This window comes from Mirounga leonina, unplaced genomic scaffold, assembly GCF_011800145.1.
Source record: "Mirounga leonina isolate KUSES-001 unplaced genomic scaffold, KU_Mleo_1.0 Mir_174, whole genome shotgun sequence".
NCBI lineage: Eukaryota > Metazoa > Chordata > Mammalia > Carnivora > Phocidae > Mirounga > Mirounga leonina.
This window is the reverse complement of record NW_023270451.1, coordinates 27773568-27794847: the sequence shown is the minus strand read 5'-3', so window position 1 is coordinate 27794847 and position 21280 is coordinate 27773568. Positions and strand designations below refer to the sequence as shown.

The 21280-nt window shown below is 35.1% G+C and overlaps 1 pseudogene; it reads right to left on the bottom strand.

The window, feature by feature from the left end:
- Positions 1-215: 215 nt before the first annotated feature.
- On the bottom strand, positions 216-20918 carry LOC118021283 (annotated as a pseudogene).
- Positions 20919-21280: the final 362 nt, after the last annotated feature.

Below are 21280 nucleotides of genomic sequence, written 5' to 3'. Positions count from 1 at the left end.
GATGTATTGAGAATAAACAGGCTTTTTTTTTTTAAACACATTTGTCATTATCAAAAAAAGATATCTTTAGGTAAAAATAATTTTAAAAAACCCATGCTGCATAGATAATCCAGATAGTTCTATTTATCTGGTCAATGGACAAAAAGGAAGCACTTGAGGTCTTCAGCTCCAATCTTTTGTTCATTTCTTATTGCTGGACTTTCATCATCATTCCTTCATGTTGATTGACTGAACCAGATGATGGTAAAGATGGTAAGCCCGCATGTACTCAGCCCCCATTGCTCAGCCTCGGAGCTGATAATTCTCAGCTGCTGGGTTGGTTGCTTTTGTTTCTTTGCCATCTTGTGGTTTAGGGTTTTCTGGGTGTCTGTGTTGGTAATTGTTGTGGCAGTACCGACGCTGAGGTGGCTGCTGACCTTGGGTCTCATCTCCTTGATTTTCCTTATCTTCTTCATTGCCATTCTCTCTAGGCTGTCTTTAGTGAAAAGATCCCTTATGGAACTGTGGTCTATAACCCTGATACATATTCTCTCTTACTGGTCTACCTGTTCTCCTGCACCCTGGTTGTCTGCACCTTCCATCACTTCTCTCTGCATAGGAGGGTCAGAATACAGGGGGTGGACGCCCATAGGGTCTCCGCATGTAGTAAGGTGGGAACCGCCGCCTGAGGTAGGGCCTGCACTGTGGGGCCTGGCCTTTGGGAACAACTCTCTGATCCTCCTTCTTTTACCCACTCTCACTATTCTGGTGATTCTGCTTGTAATTGCGTGGATGACCACTGTGATGTGGATAGTGTCTATAATGGTTTTCCTGTGCTTTCTCTCTGAGATAACTATTACACAGATAGGATAATAAAAATTAAACCTCAACATTTGCTAAGTTTTCATTTGTCTAGACTGAATACCCATTATGATACAGCCTAGAAATAGAGAGGAACTTCCTCCATCTGATATATAGTATCAATGAAAAACTTACAACCTATATCATTGATACTTAATAAAGGTCTGAATGCTTTCTTCTTAGTATCTGGAACAAGGCAAAGATATTAACTCATACCACTTCTATATAATATAATATTGTATTTCTTATTATGTGCACTGAGGCAAGAGAAAGAAATAAATGACATCCAGATTACAAAGGAAGACTTAACTTAAACTGTATTCCCAGATATCGTGATTGTCTATGTAGAAAAAACTAAAGCTTCTAGAGCTAAAGGAAAGTTTACCAATGTTGTAGGATTCTATATTAATATACAAAAATAAATTGTATGCCAATACAGTACCAATGAACAATTGGAAACCAAAATTTTAAAAATACCATTTCTATAGCAAAAAAATATATAAAATATTTAGAGTATAGTTTACCAAGAGTTCCCTACATAGTAAACTAAAAACATTGCAACATGACACTAAAGAGAACCTTAACAATTTGAGAAATATCACATGTTCATGAATCAGAAGACTTAATATTGTTAAGATGTAGATTCTTCTTAAATTAATCTATGATTCAAAACAACCCCAACCAAATTCCAGAAAGCTTTTCGTTTTTAAATAGAATTGAAAAAGCTTATTCTAAAATCTATATGGAAATGCAAAGATACTGAAATAGCCAACACCATTTTACAAAAGAAAAACAGAATTGGAGGAATTATTCTGTCAGATTTCAAGACTTATAAAGCTACAGTAATCAAGACAATTTGCTCTTGGTGTAAGGAGAGACATATAGATAAAAATATATAGCATTCAGAAATAAACCTGTAAGTGAATGACTGATTGATTTTTGACAAAAATTCCAACACCATTAAAAATGGAATAATCTTTTCAACCAATGGTGCTGGGTAATTGGATATCCATACATGCACACACACACACACACACACACACACTCTAACACTTGCATCATACCATGCATAAAAATTAATTTGAATCATTAATCTAAAATGAGAGTAAAACCTAAAAATCTTCTAGAAGCAAATACAGGAGACAATCTTTGTGACCCCGAGTTAGGCCAACATTTCTTTCAAAGAACACTCACATAAGAACAAAATCTATGTAAAAATTCATCAAATTAAAATATTTTCTTCTTTAAAAGACACCTAAGAAAATGAAGTGTCAGACCACAGAATGGTGAAAATATTTGCAAAACCTATATCCAGAACATTCAAAAAACACAACTCAATAATTAGAAGACAAACAACACATAAGAATTGGGCAAAATATTTGAACAGACTCCTTACTATAGAAGATCTATGGCTGGCAAATGAATGCATTTGTCATTATGGAAATGCAAATTCAACTTACATTATGATACCAAACCACACCCACTAGAATAGCTAAAATGAAAAAAATCTGACTATACCCAGTGTCAACAAGGATGTGCAGCTGCTGGAACTCTCATGAATTGCTGTTGGGAATGCAAAATGCTACAGACGCTTTGGAAAACAAATGGATGATTTCTTATGAAGTTAAACATATACTTACCATATTACTCAACAATTCCAATACCGGATCTTTACCCAAGATAAATGAAGACTTGCATGTGAATGTTCCTAAAGAGTATATTCATAATTGCTAGTCAGAATTTGGAAAGAAACCCAAATGCCCATCAATTGATGAATGGACAAGTTGTGGTACATCCATACAATGCAATTCAATTTTGCAGTATAATGGAATGGATTATGGATACATGCAGCATGACTGAATATCAGAAACATTCTGTTACTGCAAGGAGCCATACAAAAAAAGACTACACACTGTATAATTTCATTTATATGAAATTTCACAAAAGGCAAAACTTCATTGATAATAAGCAGATCCATAGTTGCCAAGGGTTAGGGGATAGAAAGAGGGTATTAACTGCAAAGGGCAGGAGGCAACATTTTGGTGTGATAGGTATGTTCTATATATTTATTGGATACATTTTCAAAGCTTGTTAAATTGTACACATAAAATTGATAATACTTTATTGTATAAAAATTATACCTCAATAAAGTTGACACCTCCACCAAAGAAAATAAATTTTGTCTTTGGCCCAGTTGAATTTGAGGTATCTGTCAGACATCCATGTGAAGTTGTTTAGTATGAAACTAGACATAGGAGAAACCTCCAAACTGAAGTTCCTGATCTGCGAGTCATCAGTCTATAAATAATGAAGGTGGCCAGGGGTCACATGATGGAGAGTATTTAAAATGAAAAGATAAAAAGTCAAAGGATAGGACCTGGTATAATATTTACATTGAGGAATGGATCATCACCTAATTTGACTGAACTGAATGGTTAGAGCTGATTACTACCAAGTCAGTCTAATCAAATTAGCAATTTTAGGGAGGTTACTGATTATTTCCCTTTGTCAAAATGCTAAAATTGGTGGTGGGGCGCCTGGGTGGCTCAGTCGGTTGAGCGTCTGCCTTCGGTTCAGGTCATGATCCCAGGGTCCTGGGATCGAGCCCCGCATCGGGCTCCCTGCTCAGTGGGGGGCCTGCTTCTCCCTCTCCCACTCCCCCTGCTTGTGTTCCCTCTCTCGCTGTGTCTCTCTCTATCAAATAAAATCTTTAAAAAAAATGCTAAAATTGGTGGAATGTGCATTGACCTATGGCTATAAATGCATTTAGGAATTTATGCTAAAGGGCATAGATAACTACCTTGAAAGTATAGCAGTTATCTTTAAGAATGAGGACAAAAGTTCCAGAGCAGATAAAATAATTAAGGATAAATATCAAACAGATAGTAGAGCTCTTTTGCTTTCTGAGGCTTATTATAATTATCAAAGTTTGGCTACTCCTCATTCATTATTTTTTATAGCCTGTTGTCCTAAAGATGCCAGGCAAATACCAAAGATAAAACATACCAAATGTTGACTAAATTTTTTCCAAATGTCATTTTATTTATTTATTTATTTACCTCTTTTATAGGGAGGCTAACAACTCTGCATTTTTTGTATTCATTTTCTGTTTTGATTCTCTAAATCTATTAAAAGCAAGAAATTGAAGAGTCTACTTTGTTTTTTATCAGAATAATTCATTTTCTCTAGTATCCTAAATATAAGTATGTATTACCTGATTATACCAAGAAGTGTTAGCAGTCTTCCTAGAAAATCATACTGAGGGCTTCTTTTACTTCTGAAATATACTACTTGTGCTTAGTGTGCAGAGTGGTGCATTTTATTGCACTACTGCATTTCTGGGTATCTCCTATTTCTGAGCATATTTAGGAGGCTGAAGGAAGAGGTCACAAAGTTGCAAGAGATGCCACATACACTGCAACTCTTCAGGAAAGTGGCCCTCACACTTTCTTTCCTTCTCAAACTACTGTAAATTTGGCAGCTGGAGAAAAGCATGCTGCAACTCTAACGGTAGTTGTTTGAAAGAGGACACTGATGCACACCTGGGCAGAAATGCCAATAGGATAAGTGTGTGGATTGTCTAGGACCTCAGCACGGATTGGCATCAAATCTGCTGATAGGGGTGTTCCATGCTTCCATGCCAGATAGCAGGCTACTGGTCCAAAACCAGTTATTTGCCAGTGAAGGTAAGGGAACAGGCCACTGAGCTCAAGTTGTTGGTTCACCCAGAGAGTTACTTTTTCAATTCTCTATGAAGCCAGCTGCATAGCCTCATGTTGGAAGAGCTAGGAGCTAGCGTGACTGATGGATGACTTCCTGTATGCATTCAGTGTATCCTCCCAAGAAATCTTCATTACCAGAGTAAATTGTAAAAGTCTCCTCCTTTTAAAGCCCCAAGGAAGCTGACACAGGGAGAAAATTATTAACAACAAAATGCAGCTAAACAAATAACAAAACCTGAAATTCAAGGTGGTATTACTTGTAACTAGGTCTGTTGACACAACAAAACTCTCAAAAAGGTATTTAAATGTCGACATTTTCAGGTTATATCTTCACATGTCTAGACCTGCTATTTTTCTTAAATGGCAATTAATCAAGTACATAACAAAAACAACAAAAAAAGGAAAAACAATTTTGGATTTTTCTCATGAAGTAAAGACCTCTGATTCAATCTAGTTCTATATCAGAGAGTGTAATAGAAAATTTACACAGATTTATCAAACACATAGCTAACATCCCTAACTTATATAATCTCTATACAATTTTTATATAGTGTGTTAATCTTGGAAAATAATTACTCCAAAAAAACTCCAATAAAACTAGATTAATTTCATTTCTTATTTTTTTCAAGTCCATAGACAATGTTTCTCTAAGAAGCTTAGCTAATTGGATAAAGTATTTCTTTCTATGGCTATACCCTTTCACTAAGCAAAGATTATTTGAGTTCTACATAATAGAATGTGTCAAAATGAACAATTCTAAAAAGAGATAGAATGATATAATCAGAGAATTATGAAAATTATGACACTATGAAGTAAGAGTAAAGTGAGTTTTGTAACATTTATTCATATCTAAAATTCAAGAATAGTATTATTGGGCTTATAAAGTAAGGATTGGCAGGTGTGCTTTTTTTTTTTCTTTTTTTCTTTTTTTAAGAGAGAGAGAGCACCACCAGTGCTGGGGGACTGGGCAGAGGGAGAAGGAGAGAGTATCTTAGAATCTTAATCAGGCTCCACATCCAGCACAGAGCCTGACGCAGGGCTCAATCTTACAACCCTGAGATCATGACCTGAGCCGAAATCAGGAGTCGGACACTTAACCAACTGAGCTACCCAGGCACCCCTGGTGGGTGCACATTTTATATGAAACTCATTATATCCTAAATATTTAGCACTGATGCTTGTTATAGACTGAATTATGTACCTACAAAAATTCATATGTTGAAGTCCTAACCCCTAATACCTCAGAATGTAATTGTATTTGAAAGAGAGAGTTTTTAAAGAGGTAATTAAGTTAAAATGATGTCATGATGGTATCCAATATGAATGGTATCCTTACAAGAAGAAGAAATTTGGACACAAACACAGAGGGAAGATGATATAAAGACATAGGAAGAAGATAGTCAACTACAAGCAAAATGGAGAGGCCTGGAACGTAAGCTTTCTCTCATGGCCCTCAGGAGGACCAACACTGCCAACACCTTGATCTTGGACTTCTAGCCTCCAGAACTGTGAAAAAATAAATATCTGTTGTTTAAGCCACCCAGTCTGCGGTACTTTGTCATGTCAGCTCTCGCTAAGATAATGCTGTAGCATTAGCTACAGTATAAAGCTTTGTGGAGAATTTTATACTGAAGAAGGAAAATATCCAGGTTGAATTGACTTTTTAGAGAAAACTATGTTCCCAACCATAATACTTGGAAGATATATGCAAACAGTATTAACCATAGAAAATAGTTAGTTGTGATATGAAGAATATTCTTGGTATAGTTAAGTTTATGACAATTAAAAATGTTAAAAATCCACACATTGTTCTTTTTAGTACCTTTGAATTATGAGATTCTAGTTAGATACTCAAACTCCTCTCTTCAGTTGCTAATTCACAACACTGAATAAAAGAGAACTCTTAAATGAGTAAAGTGTTGCCACTTAGTTTCAATTGGCATTTTAATATATGTGAGAATCATTGATTAAGCTTTGAAGGATTTTGTAGCATACTATCTTTACATAGGTAACTACAATTAAATTTACCCATGAGAAAAAGTGAAAAGAAATCAATTCTTATGGTAAATAGATTTAAAATCTAATTTTTACATTAATGAGGTATGATAGAGCAGAGTTTGCTAAACTATTCCTATAAAGGGCCAGATAGTAAATACTTTATGCTTTGCAGACCACATGGTCTCCATTGCAGATAATAAACTATGAAGCAACTATTGATGTTATGTAAATGGTGCCAATAAAACTTTACAAAAATAGGTAGTGGCTGGATTTAACTTTCAGGATGTAGTTTGCCAACTCCATAATAGAGGGCAGAAGGTTTATAGGAAAAAGGCCAAAGGAAAAATAGCTTTTTCTAGTGTTGAGTTTGATTTGGGGAAAGTTTCTTTTTTCCTTTTTGTTTTTAAGGTCAGATTTTCTTTTCCATATAAAATGATCAGAATTTCTCCCATCTAACCTCATTTAAAAATAAGAACAATAAAGTAGATTTCGTTGGAATCTCTCTTTGGTGAGGTAAATTTGTAACACTATTTGTCTAAGACTCAGGAAAGTACGAAACATCATTTTACAGTTTTTAAAGAATTTGTGTGCAATCTCTTAGGGCATTTTTTTTTTCATATGATTTTCCCTAACTATATTATGTACTGAGAAGGAAAGTTATTTAACAAGACCAAGACCCACTGCATGAGATGTTTGGGTAACATTTACTAGGCTTAGTTACTGGTTATTCAGGGCCTTGTATCTTTGTATGATATGCCCACAGTGCATTTCTAAAAGTCAAAAGTGAAAGCACTATTTTTTCCTTAAATGCCAGTAGTTTTCATGTATAGAGTTTGAGGAGGTATACTATCACAGAGATTACTGGAAAATTACGTTAGTTTTTATTAGCTGTCTCTGTTATCTTTATTGATGGTGAGAGCAGAAAAAAACAAATCATAAATTTTCTGCAATCCTCCTGCCCTGATAGAATTCAGGAAAATGGAATGTGGAGAAGAGACTTTACTTGCAGTCCCTACCAGGAGTGTAGGAGAAGGGAGATAGTTCCTGTACCTAGTGGGTCAGGGAGAAAGGGTTAAAAAAGAGAGATGGGAATTTGGGAAAAGAGATGTTTAAAGCAATGGGAATTTGGGAAAAGAGATGTTTAAAGAGGATCTGTAGAAAATCATCCTATATAATGTGATGTAATCCCCTTTCTGTGTCTCTAAGAAAAAATAAATCTTGAAAACCTGTATGCTTGTAGAAGAGTTTGAATTCTCTTTTTGTGCTGCAAAAGATAACTTTTGAATTTGGCATTAGCTTGAGAACAGTATAACTCAGTCCTGTTATTTTTGGATTTTTTTCAGTGGCGATGATTTCATTAATGAAAGTTTCTCTAAGTTCTGAATCTCAAGGGTCTTAGAGAAGTGTTTGTGCAAATCACTTCTTTATTGGGCAAAGCTACCAGTGATCAAAAGTCCTCTAAAAGGGATTACATTTCTTGTTTTTCCCTCTCACAGAAAGTTGGTAGTTGTACTCCACATATGCTGAGGTGGAAAACCACCTGGAACAAATTTTGTGTGCCCTTTTTTTTTTTTATAATGCAAAAGTAAAACAGAAAAGCCTTTGTCCTAAGGGGGGGAAAATGTAGGAGGACTTTTTCTTCAACTTAACAAGACTAGCTCCTCCTCAGGGGTTTCAGAGCTCTAATTTATAATAAAGTTGGAGGTCTCCTGGAAGTGAAGGCTGTGATGATCCCTCAGCCAGTCCTCCCACCAGTTACAGTTTTGGGGGACTAAATGGCCCCAGCCAAGGCCCTGGGATAGGGAAGGCAATACGATCTTTCATCTACAATTAACAGTAGGGTAGCCTTGATCAAAAGGGACAAAGGGGACAGATACTGTAACTTGCTCTCACCCTGTTATTGTAGAATGTGGCAGTGTTTTTAAATGGAAAAGCTTGGTTTTGGGGAGTTATGACATCGAAAACTCAGGTTTACTGTGGCAAGCTCATCTGTTCTCAAGTTTCAGTGGCAGTCAGTGATGAAGATGAAGTCAGTGAACAAGTTCACATTTGAAATATAGAGTTGTCAGAAATGCAAATGCCTGGGGCACCTAGTTGGCTTAGTCAGTTAAGTATCTGCCTTTGGCTCAGGTCATGATTCCGGTCAGGACCCTGAGATCATGACCTGATCCAAAGGCAGACGCTTAACCAAGTGAGCCACCCAGACGCCCCTGAAGTAAATTTGAAGAGAAGTGCATGGTGATCCTGCAGCCTCATATTTCCAGAATTATTTTTACAGAGAAGAGGCACTTAATAATAGTCTGATAAAGATATTTCTCTGTGGATTTGTTCTATCAGAAAAACTACACTGCTATAGCTGTCAGTGAAGTCAACTGACCAAATGATTGCTTTAATTGTCTATAAAGGTAAAAACTTCTTTTGAACCTATTTTGGAAACAGCTTAATGGTTTTTAATATCACATAAAATATTTTAAAATACATTCATCCTGGGGTACTTGTGTTGGTCCAGAGGACATGCAACTTTTAAAGAGTTGGGGAACAGTTTGGTATAGGAGACATTAATTACAAAACAATTTCTCAGGGAACAAGACCATGTAGGTTTATGGTGCATGGCTGCCCGATGATTTCCAGGTTTCAATGGCTCCAGTAGATAAAGGGATATTTGGCAAGGTCAGAAGAAAAAAGAACAGATTTATCCTTCAAGTTTGAAAGATAACTGCCCCGAGTGGACAGAAGAGGAAGAACCAAAGTATTTCTGGTGACCTGCCTTCTTTTTTTTTTTTTTTTTAAAGGATACTTTAGTAAGAAGAAACCATTAACCATTTAGGGACAGTTTTGGAGCACTGATACACGGTATTCAGAAAAATAGGGTCAAAAGCCAATAGCTCTTGTCTAGGAATGCTGAAGGGAACCTAATAAAAATGGTTGACTCTACAAAACACAGGAAGGACATTAAGAATTCATTACAGTAAATAATATAATGGCATATGTGCTATGAAATAAGATTTCCCTAACCAAAGGTTGGAAATTCCTGTAATTCTCTGGTTGTTTGACAATTCTAAATGAGTTCTTGTACCTAGAAACACATTCTGTAAATAAGTTATGAAATCCCCTTGTAGTCATTTTGCTATGGTATTAGCATGACATTTGTCACTAATATGATGCAAATATATTGTTTATACACTTAGAATGCCAGTAAATTTGATATGACATTAAAATATGTAGCTGAATGCCTCTGGTGTCAGTTCTGGCTCATTTAGACATTGTCTTTGAATAAATAAATAGCTTAGTTGATGGCACCTTTTAAATTTTTTCTTCTACTTGATTTTAATAGATTATTGCCTCTCTCACTGCTATTTGAAATGTTTTCTTCATTCATTTACAACATAAATTAACATGTCATTTTTTTCATGAATTTTTGAAAGCAGATAGGATAGTGATAGTACTTGTACAGTGTGCATCTGTATGCAGATTTCAAAGCTTTAAATAAGTCGTTTGAAGAAGAATAGGCCTATATGAGCATCTGTCATTGCTATGCAATTATGGTAGCTAAAATTGCAATGTCACCATTAGAATATGAAACAATGCCAGAGCTGTGGTAAAATAAAAGTCAATTTTAGAAATAGCAACTGCTGGCTGTTCGTTACTTTACGTATTCTGAGGTTATCCTCTGACCTTGAGAGGAAATGTTTTTGTGAGTATTGATCAATATGATTACCTTTTTACATTTATAAAACTCACTGACCCCTTTTGTTTTTGGCACTTAAATAAAATAAAGCCAATAAAATAAAAAGTAAATATAGTCTTTCAACTGTTGGATGCAAATATAACCTTTTATTTGTGAAGAATATGGCAATTATACTCTGTATGATAGTATTTCATTTCTTGACATCCATTGCAATATTTTGAAAAATACATTAATACATTTATCTTTCTTTTAATATGTATAAATTCTATTATCCTATATTTTTATTGATTACTATTTTACTTGATTAAAGTAAAGCTTCAATGTTCATATGTTCTTTTTCTTCAATATCCTTTTATTATTATGAAGTACCCCTGCTTCTCCCAGGATTCATAATCAATCTATAATCAACCAAAATTTTTTATGATATAACTTGTGTTCATTCTGCTCAAGATATTTTAGTAACCATTATAACCTGGACAATTGTACCTAACGATCCTTTCTTCAGAAATGAACTTTATTGCCAGTTCTAGATATCAAGGCTTATGTAACTCAACCAATCAGCTTAATCTAAATCTGCAGAGACATTTCTCTGAGCTGCTCTTTTCTCTAAAGCATTGCCATACAAGCCTTCTCTTTCTTAACTCCCCCATTCTTTCAAGCAGGTTCAAATATATACAAATATAATATATAATCTTTCTAGTTGTTCTTTGTGATATGGTTGCTCTGAAACAAGCTAGTCTGCCATTTGGAAGCCATATTCTACTTTTAATCAGAAAAAAAAAATATTGTCTTTTACTAGTGCTTGTATTTCACTTTTTAAAAAAGTGTATTCCTTACCTTGGAGCTTTGTTGTTTATTCTCATGTCTTTGCTCTCTTCTTGCATCTTTTTAATTTCTTTGACTTTTTCCTGAATCGTGTGAAAATTTCTAATTTTTCTTTCTACTTCACTAAGCTGATTTTTATTTCTATTGACAGTAGTTGAGGATACTAATTTATTATTTTTTTTCAAATTTTAATCTTCTTTGTCATTTGTAACCTTGTTTTTTTCATTGTCTTTACATTTATACTAGTGTTTTTTTGTCTGTTTGTTTTTGTTTTTTAAATTTTATCTGTTCTCCTCTTTGGATATCTGTTTCAAATAGCTATATCTTTGGGGCGCTTGGGTGGCTCAGTTGGTTAAGTGTCTGCCTTCAGCTCAGTCATGATCCCAGGGCCCTGGGATTGAACCCCACATCTGGCTCTCTGCTTAGCGGGAATCTGCTTCTCCCTCTCACTCTCCCTCTGTGCTTGTTCTCTTTCTCTCAAATAAATAAATAAAATCTTAAAAACAAAACAAACAAAAAACAAATAGCCATGTCTTCTTGTCAATTCTTGTGATTACAATTTTCTAAATATTTATGTTTTTGCAACTTCTATTTAGAGATGTTATTTCTCTGAAGTTTCACTAAAGAGGGCCAATTCCCTTATTTCATAAGCTTTGTATTTAACTTTCTCATTTTTCCTTCTTACACATAAACTCTTGACCAACATATAATAAAAGGCTATATAACCCTTGGTTTCACACTTTGTTCAATTGGATACTTGCCAAATACATTCGCAGTTGCATAGATTGAAGTCAGTTTGGTGCCCACCACACACATTCTAATGCCCAGTGTCTGGCAGGAGATCATCAGTGGCTCAGCATATACTCATTTAGTCTCTGCTCTGCTCTTGGAATAGCATCAACTAACTAGAGAGTCTGGTTCTCTTTCATTTGATTAATTGATTGATTTATAAGATTTATGTATTTATTTGAGAGAGAAAGTGGGGGGACAGGCAGAGGGAGAAAATCCTCAAGCAGACTCCCTGCTGAGCATAGAGCCCAACTTTGGGCTCTATCCCAGGACCCTGAGATCATGACCTGAGCTCATGAAGTCAAGATTCGGACACTTAACCAACTGAGCCACCCAGGTGCCCCGGTTCTCTTTCATTTTAATACAGGTATTATATGAAAAACTCAAATTCTGTAATTCACTGCCTCCAGGGATTTCTTTTCACTTTTTCAAATACTGTGTTTTACTTGAGCGTACTATGTTTTCTAAATAAAATATTTATTTGAGGATACTTTATTTCCCAATGAACCACCACCATGGATTCCCCTGCATATTCTACTTTGGGAATTGCATTCTCTGAATGAAAGTTATATATCTCCTTTCTCCAGCACTACTTTCCATCCCTACGTTCTTATTATCTTAGATTCTCATTTACATGTTTCTGTCAAGAAGCCCAAAACTTATCTTGAATTATCTTAAATTGTAACTCAGATGACCATATGTCTGTTCTAGGTTTTAGTTTGTTTGTAACTGACTTGTTTATCTATACCTGGGATTCCAACAAAATAATTATGCTGCCCCTTTCCCGTGAAAGTGGCTAGATAGAGATGATGACTTTCTGATCACTCTAATTTTTATCTGACCAATAAGCTGTAGTCTTAAGAATGGTTTATGTACACATTGTGGTGTGGTTCTAACCTAATATTCTTTACATTTTTATGTAACACCTAAAAAAAGTGAATGAAGATCAAAATATTCTAAGTTTTTCTCTTAGTGTTCTTCTTTTCTTCTTATAAATCTTTGAATGCCACAGGACAGAAACTTTATCTTAGTATAACCTGAAACAAATCACAGAGAAAGCAAAAGAAGAGCTGAGTTTGTGAAATGCTCAGTCAACTTTGCAGAAGAATTGGCTTAGAAAAACTTCAGATAAAACTTCAAACTCTGTAAGACTTATCTAAACAAACAAAAAAAATAGACATTTAGGTGGTGCCCATCACCAAAGACAGAGCATTATACTAAAATAAATAGGGAAATACCTTTTAGCTATCATCATTATCAATAGTTATTTTTTGATCCTTAGAAAATGTTTATAAGCATATTGGAAATGGCACTTTTCTTGTTCCATTCTATCTGTTAAACTCAGAATGGATTTAAAGCAATTAATAAGAAATCGATTTTTGTCCTTGCAAAGCCAAAATCTTAAATATGTTTTTTTGTTGCATTAAGGAATGAATCAATGTTTATTTAATTTTTAAATAGCGAATGATGCAACAGATGCTACCAGATTCACATAAAAAAGTATTGCTCTCTTATGGTGCTATAAAGGCTTTGGATGCATATTCCAAATAGATGTACAATTAAAGCTTACTGATAGAGTATATGTGAATTCAGCAGCAGCATTAAAAAATATGATTGATGAAATAGTAGTGTGTCTTACAAGAAAACTGCTAGCCTTTTTAGTATTTAGAGTGTACATTTTAAAACTGGCTTTTCTAACACACAGAAGACAGAGACTTAAAATGCCAAGATGGAGGAATTTATCCCAAATGAAAGAACAAGATAAGGCCACTGCCAGAGACCTAAGTGAAACAGATACAAGTAACATGCCTGAGGGAGAATTTAAAGCAACAATCACAAGGATACTCACTGGACTTGAGAAAAGAATAGAGGACATCAGTGAGACCCTTACAAAAGAGATAAAAGAGTTAAAAAAGAATCAATCAGAGATGAAGAATGTAATAAGCAAGATTGGAGGTAAGCTAAATGCAATGAACAGCAGGCTGGAAAAAGCAGAGGCATGAATTAGTGATCTAGAAGACAAAATAATGGAAAATAAAGAATCTGAACAAAAGAAAAAAAGCATTGTACAACATGAGAATAGACATAGGGAATTCAATGACTCCATCAAATGTTATAACATTTGAATTATAGGAGTCCCAGAAGAAGAGGAAGAAAAGGGGCAGAAAATTTATTTCAAAAATAATAGCAGAACCCTTTCCTAATCTGGGGAAGGAAACAGATCCAAGAGGCACAGAGAACTCCCATCAAAATCAACAAAAGCAGGCTAACACCAAGATATACTGTAATTAAATTTGCAAAACATAGTGATAAAGAAAAAAAAAATCTTAAAAGCAGCAAGACAAAAGAAGTCCTTAACTTACAAGGGAAAACTCATAAGGCTACCTGGAGATTTTTCAACTGAAGCTTGGCAAGCCAGAAGAGAGTGGCATGATATAATCAAAATGCTGAATGGGAAAAATCTGTAGCCAAGAATACTCTATCCTGCAAGGCTATCCTTCAGAATAGAAGGAGAGATAAAGAAAGAGTTTCCCAGACAAAGAAAAACTAAAGGAGTTCATGGCCACTAAACCAGCTATGCAAGAAATATTAAAGGGGACTCTGAGTGCAAAGGAGAGACAAAAGTGACAAAGACAAGAAAAGATCAGAGAAAATCTCCAGAAACAGTGACAAAACAAATAATAAAATGGCAATAAATACATATCTATCAATAATTACTTTAAATATAAATGGATTAAATGCTCCAATCAAAAGACATAGGGTGTCAGAATGGATATGAAAGCAAGACCCATTTATATGCTGCCTACAGGAGACTCATTTTAGACCTAAAGACACCTGCAGATTTAAAGTGCGCGATGGAGAAACAGTTATCATGCAAATGGATGTCAAAAGATAGTCAGAGTAGCACTACTTATATTGGATAAATTAGACTTTTTTTGTTCTTATTTTTTTTTTTTGGTGTGAAGCCTATTTTTTTTTTAGTTTTTATTTAAATTCAATTTGCCAACATATAATACATCATTAGTTTTTAATGTAAAGTTCAAGGATTCATTTATTGCATATAACACCCAGTGCTCATTCCATCATGTGCCCTCCTTAATGCCCATCACCCAGTTACCCTATCTCCCCACCCACCTCCGTTTCCGAAACCCTCAGTTTGTTTCCTGATGTCAAGAGTCTTTCATGGTTTGTCTCCCTCTCTGATTTCTTCCCATTCAGTTTTCCCTCCCTGCCCCTCTGATCCTCTGAGTTATTCCTTATATTCCACGTATGAGTGAAACCATATGATAATTGTCTTTCTCTGATTGAGTTATTTCACTTAGCATAATACCCTCCAGTTCCATCCATGTCAATGTAAATAGGTATTCGTCCTTTCTGATGGCTGAGTAATATTCCATTGTATTTATGAACCATATCTTCTTTATCCATTCATCTGTTGAAGGACATTCTGGCTCCTTCCACATAGACTTTTTTGTTCTTGTAATGTTTTTATCCTGCAATGGTATCAGGGTAGTGCTGGCCTCATGGAATGGTTTTGAATGTGTTCCCTCTATTCTCCATTATTTGTAATAGTTGATAAAGATTGCCATTAATTATTTTTATTAAATGTTTGGTAGAATTCACCAGTGAAATCGTGTGGTTTTGGGCCTTTCTGTGCTGGGAGATTTTTGATTTCTAATTCAGTTTTCATTCTTGTTATTGGTCTAAGAAGATTTCCTATTTCTTGGATTTAAGATTCATGACCCAATTGTGGTAACTTGTGTGCTTTTAGGAATTATATGTTTTTTTCCAAGTTATCTGATTTTTTAGTATATATTTGTTTATAGTAATCATACTATGTATTTTTGTGTTTATCTGTTGTACTATTTTCTTTTCCACTTCTTACTTTGGTTTTTGAGTCTTCTCTCTCTTTTTTTTTTTTTTGAAAAACTGGTCATTCCTTTGAATGTTATGTTTTTGTTTATTCTGGTCTCTTATTTATTTCTGATTTTTCTTTGTTACTTCCTTTCTCTACCAAATTTCAGCTAAGTTTCTTCCTTTTCTAATTACTTGTGGTGTAACATTAAGTTGTTTATTAGAACTTTTTTTCTCAATACAAGCATTTATAGCATAAATTTCACTCTAGCATCTGCTTTTGCTATATCCCATTGGTTTTGGAATATTGTGTTTTCTTTTTCTCTTGTTTTGAGACATATTTTGATTTGCCATCTGATTTCTTATTTGACCCACTGCTTGTGCAGTAGTGTGTTGCTTAATATTTACATACTAAATAATTTATATTTACAAAAAAATAAAAAAAATATATAAATATATTTAAGCAATGAGCATCCAGGTTCCAGGTTCTATAAACTAATACTTAACTTGAATCTTGAGCCAGTATTTAAACCATATTTATTATTTGAAATAGAAGATATTTTATAGGGGCGCCTGGGCAGCTCAGTAAGTTAAGCATCTGCCTTCAGCTCAGGTCATGATTCTGGGGTTTTGGGATCAAGCCCCACACCAGGCTCCATGCTCAGTAGGGACCCTGCTTCTCCCTCTCCCTGTGCCTCTCCCCCAGCTTGTGTGCTCTCTCTCTCTCATATAAATAAATACAGTCTTAAAAAAAGAAGATATTTTATACACTGTATGTATAAATGTGAGATTTATTTTAAATGACACATGCCACTCCACCTATAGATTTCATTAGGTAGTAAGAAATTAGCTACTCTCAAATTTCTAATGGGAAAGTTCTCAAAATATTCTGTTTCTTGTCAATAGATAAAAAGAGAAAAATCCTAAAGAATTATTTCAGAGCTTCTCAGTACTCCATGATGATAAACTTTTAGGAGAAATCCTCAGTGGCTTTTACTTTTCAGCTTTTACCCAGGGCTGTATCTCAAGAATCTATATCATAGATTTTTAAGAAAAGACAGAAGTCTTATGTAGAGGAATGATTCAGTCATTCAAATATTGCTTATCTGATAACCCTGGAGATAAAGAACACAGCCAAGTAATAAGGAGACAATTATTTTTAAATAAAACACACACACACACACACACACCAAACGTCAATGTGTACTTTATTATTGGGCCAGAGTCATTTGTCCATCAATTAGAAGTTACTTAATGTTTCTGAACAATTCTATCCAGCTTGAATATATGGTATACCATCTCCTGTATGTTCTTAATAAAACTTTAGAAGGTGTCTACAGAGAGGATATTCTTAGAGGCAGGGATATCAGCAATAACAAGAAGAGATATCTGAAAGTGAAGCAAGACAAAAGTGTTAAAGAACAGAGAGGGTAGTGCCATATTGTAACAACAACAACATCATCCTTTTTTCTTGACCCTCTTGGCTATTTTAACTTGTTATTGTTGTTGTTGTTGTTTTGACGTATAATTGGCATATAACATTATGTTAGTTTCAGATGTATAACATAATGATTTGATATTTGTGTACACTGCAAAATGATCACCACAATAAATCTAGTTCCCCCATCACCATGTAAAGTTACATAATATGCAATACAATGTTATTGACTATAGTCACCAGGTGTACATTACATCCTCGTAACTTATTTATTTTATGACTGAAAGTTTGTACCTCTTAATGTATCTATTAAGTCCATCTGGTTTAATATGTCATTTAAAACCAATGTTTCCTTATAGATTTTCTGCCTGGATGATCTATCCATTGGTTAAGTGGGATATTAAAGTCCCCTAATATTATTTTATTGCTGTCAATTTCTTCCTTTAGGTCTGTTACTATTTGCTTTACATATTTAGGTGCTCCTATGTTGGGTGTATACATATGTATAAATGTTATATCTTTTTGTTGGATTGACCTTTCTATCATTATGTAATGGCCATCTTTGTCTTCTATTACAGCCCATTTAAATTCTGTTTTCTTAGGTACAGTTATAGCTACCTCAGCTTTTTTTTGGTTTCCATTTGCATGAAACACTTTTTTCCATCCTTTCACTTTCAGTCTGTGTGTGTATTTAGATTTGAGATAGATATCTTGTAGGAGCATAGAGATGGTTCTTGTTGTTGTTTTTAATCCATTCAGCCACGCTATGTCTTTTGGTTAGAGAATTTAAATGTAAATTTCATTTACATTTAAAGAAATTATAGATATGTATGAATTTATTGCCATTTTGTTAATTGTTTTATGCCTATTTTCTCTCTGTTCCTTTCTTCTTCTCTAGCTCTCTTGTGATTTGGTCTTTCTTTAGTGTTGTACATAGATTCCATTATCATTATCTTCTGAGTGTCTACTATAGGCTTTTGGTTTTTGATTGCCATGAGGCTTCCATATGTCAGCCTATATATGTGTGTGTGTATATATATATATATATATATATATATATAATACCAGTCTATTTTACTTTTATAGCAATTTGAATTTCAGTGCACTCTAAAAATCTACATTTTTACTCCCCCCTCCCATATTTTATGTTTTTTTTAAAAGATTTATTTATTTATTTTAGAGAGAGAGGGAGTGAGGGGAGGGGCAGAGGAAGAGGGAGAGAGAGAATGCCAAGCAGATTCCATGCTGAGCGCAGAGCCAAATGTGGGTTTCCATCTCAGGACCCCAAAATCACGACCTGAGCTGAAACCAAGAGTTGGATGCTCAACTGAATGAACCACCCATGTGCCCCCATTTTATGTTTTTGATGTCAAATTTTATATTTTTTAATTTTGTGTGTTCTTTATCTAATTATTTTATAGTTATTTTTACTACTTTTACCTTCATGCTAGCTTTATAAGTGATTAGTCCTCTACCTTTACTATGTATTTTTCTTCTGTACCTGTGAGATTTTTACTTTCATATGTTTTCTTGCCCTTTCTTTTTAGCTTAAAGCAGTCCCTTTAATATTTCTTGTAAGGACAGTTTAGTAGTGGTCAACTCCTTTAGTTTTTGCGTGTCTGGAAAACTTTATCTCCCCTTCAATTCTGAATGATAACCTTGCTGAGTAGCTGCTGGGTTTGGCAGGGTGGGGCCATAGGAGAGTGCAGAGGCAGGGCAAGCTGTACTAGCAGGGGAAAGGGACAGTGCAAAAATGGCTCCTGCCAGGGCTAGCACAAGCAAAGTAGAAGGAAAGTGCAAAAATGGTGCCTTCTAGCACTTATGTCCTTGGAGAAAGTTCTAACAGAGCCCTGACCCTCTGACAGATGCTTTAACATTAGCCAATGAATCACTTTCACATATGGTCTAGGTGTTTTCAATTTGCTGCTTTTGCTCTGGGACTTGGGGCAACTGAGTCTATGTGTGAGCCCTTTAACAGACAAGTCTGAGTTTCCTACAGCCCTTTGGGTCTCCTGGGCATAAGCACAATTGGTTTTCAAAGCCAGACATTTTGGGGGCTCTTCTCTGATGCAGGTACCAAGGGTTGGGGTGCCTGATGTAAGGCTCAAACCCCTCATCCCTTAGGGATATACTCTGTATTCCTGACATTTCTCCTACCTGTGGGTTGCTGCATGGGGCAGTGGGGTTTTTGACAAGACTATGTGTCTGTCTCTCCTACCAGTCTCAATGTGGTCTTTCTATCCTTTGTTGTAGAGGAACTGTTCAGCTAGTTTTCAGGTCTTTTTGAGAGAATTGTTCTATATGTAGCTATAGATTTTGTGTGTCTGTGGTAGAGGTGAGTTCAGGCTCTTTCTACCCTACCATCTTGAACTATCCCCTTAACCTGGATCTTATTTTTCCCTCTCTTACTGATATATTTACTGATATAACACCTACCTACCCTCATACTATCTTAACTATTCATTGAGATTTGTTTTTCTGAGGTCAAGAATATCCAGGTTGTTGCTAGATTCAATGACATTTTTTTCCAATTCTATTATCTTCAGTACCTCAGATGCATTTCAAACAGAAGGTCACTTCTGTCTTCCCTTGACTTCTGCAGCATTTCAAAATCCTGGTGCTCTGAAGTATCTCACTTTTCTCTTTTTTTGGTATCAACAATCTCTCTCTCTCTTTTTTTCTCTCCCACAGCCATCCTCCTACTATTCTATAGCTATTGCTTACAGCATAGATCTGTCTCTTCCTATTGTTTATCCTCTTTGTTTCTTCTCTCAGGAATTTTACCCATTTTTCTGGCTTCAGTGATTACCATATTAATGGTAATTCCTAAATAGGAAATGTAGTGATTGAAGAGGAATGAATGGACACAAATCTGAAGGTTTTCATTGAAATAAATCAAGCAGCCAGTATTTGATTTATTCTGCTGTTGAGCTTGGTGTAGAATGAGTATTAAGCTATTATGTTTTTTGTTTGTTTGCATTGTTTTCTTTTGTTTTGTTTTTCCTTAAAGAAAAGCTATCTGCCTTTTTAAGTAGCTTGCCATAAACATAGGAAATAGATTAATATCATAGTACTGAAGGAAGTGGAATGAAAGAAGTTTAAGTGGAGAAGTGTGTTGGTAAAATCCTAAATATCATTTGAAATGTCACTCACAAGGGGATTTTTGAAGGGACTTTTTCACTTAAAGTCAAAGTATTCCATTTATAGTTTTTTTAAGCAACCTCTTTAGGCATAAATTTGCATATTATTAGTGGATTTTGGCCCAGGATTTACTTTCCATTTTTAAGGATGGCAAATCATTAATATGTTGTCTGGAAAGCTTTGAGCAAAGCTGATTTCTTTAATATTGTCCATTTTGTAGGTGGTGTTACGCCCTAAGAACATGAGTCATGCAATTTTCAGTGAAAAAAATAATTATAGTGATAGGGAAAAATCTGTGTTCTAAGATGGCCAACCGAGCCAGCAAGGGAGTCCCAGTCCCTGCCCCGGGGCTCTTCCGGGTTCTTCTCCCTGGTCTGCTTCCCTCGCGCGAAAAGGATTCCCGCATGCGCCAATGTGCCAAGTATGCGGAAGTAGAAGTGTATAAATTACCCCTTCTGTGCTCCGGGCTCAGACCTTTGGAGGTCAAGCTTCTCTGAGCCCGCCAGCATTAAATAAACCTCCAATCCTCCAAGATCTCCGAGTGCCACTTGATCCTTCCACTGGGCGATCCAGTCCGGGTTCCGTAACAATAGCAGGTATGAGGAGGTAATATAGTCTTCATGCCGTTCCTGACTAATTACATAGTTATAAGACAAATTCTCATTAGAACAAAAGAAATTGATGTGACTCTCCCTTCTTTTTTGGTATCATTTAAGTGGACAGTGAGGTGTTTTGTTTTTGTTGTTGTTCCTTCTTTGGATAATAAATATAGTGAGCTCCTTTTAAAGATTTGCCATGCTCCTCCATATTTGAATTTATTCTTTGTTGACAATCTATGTGACACTAAACTCACAACCCCAAAAATGAGTATATAATTTTCTATTGTACTCCAAAGTAGAGCAACACACTAAACATATTTAAAAAAATCACAGGCAGTTTTCTGAGAAACCTCAATGCTTATATATCACTGATCAGAATCCAGTC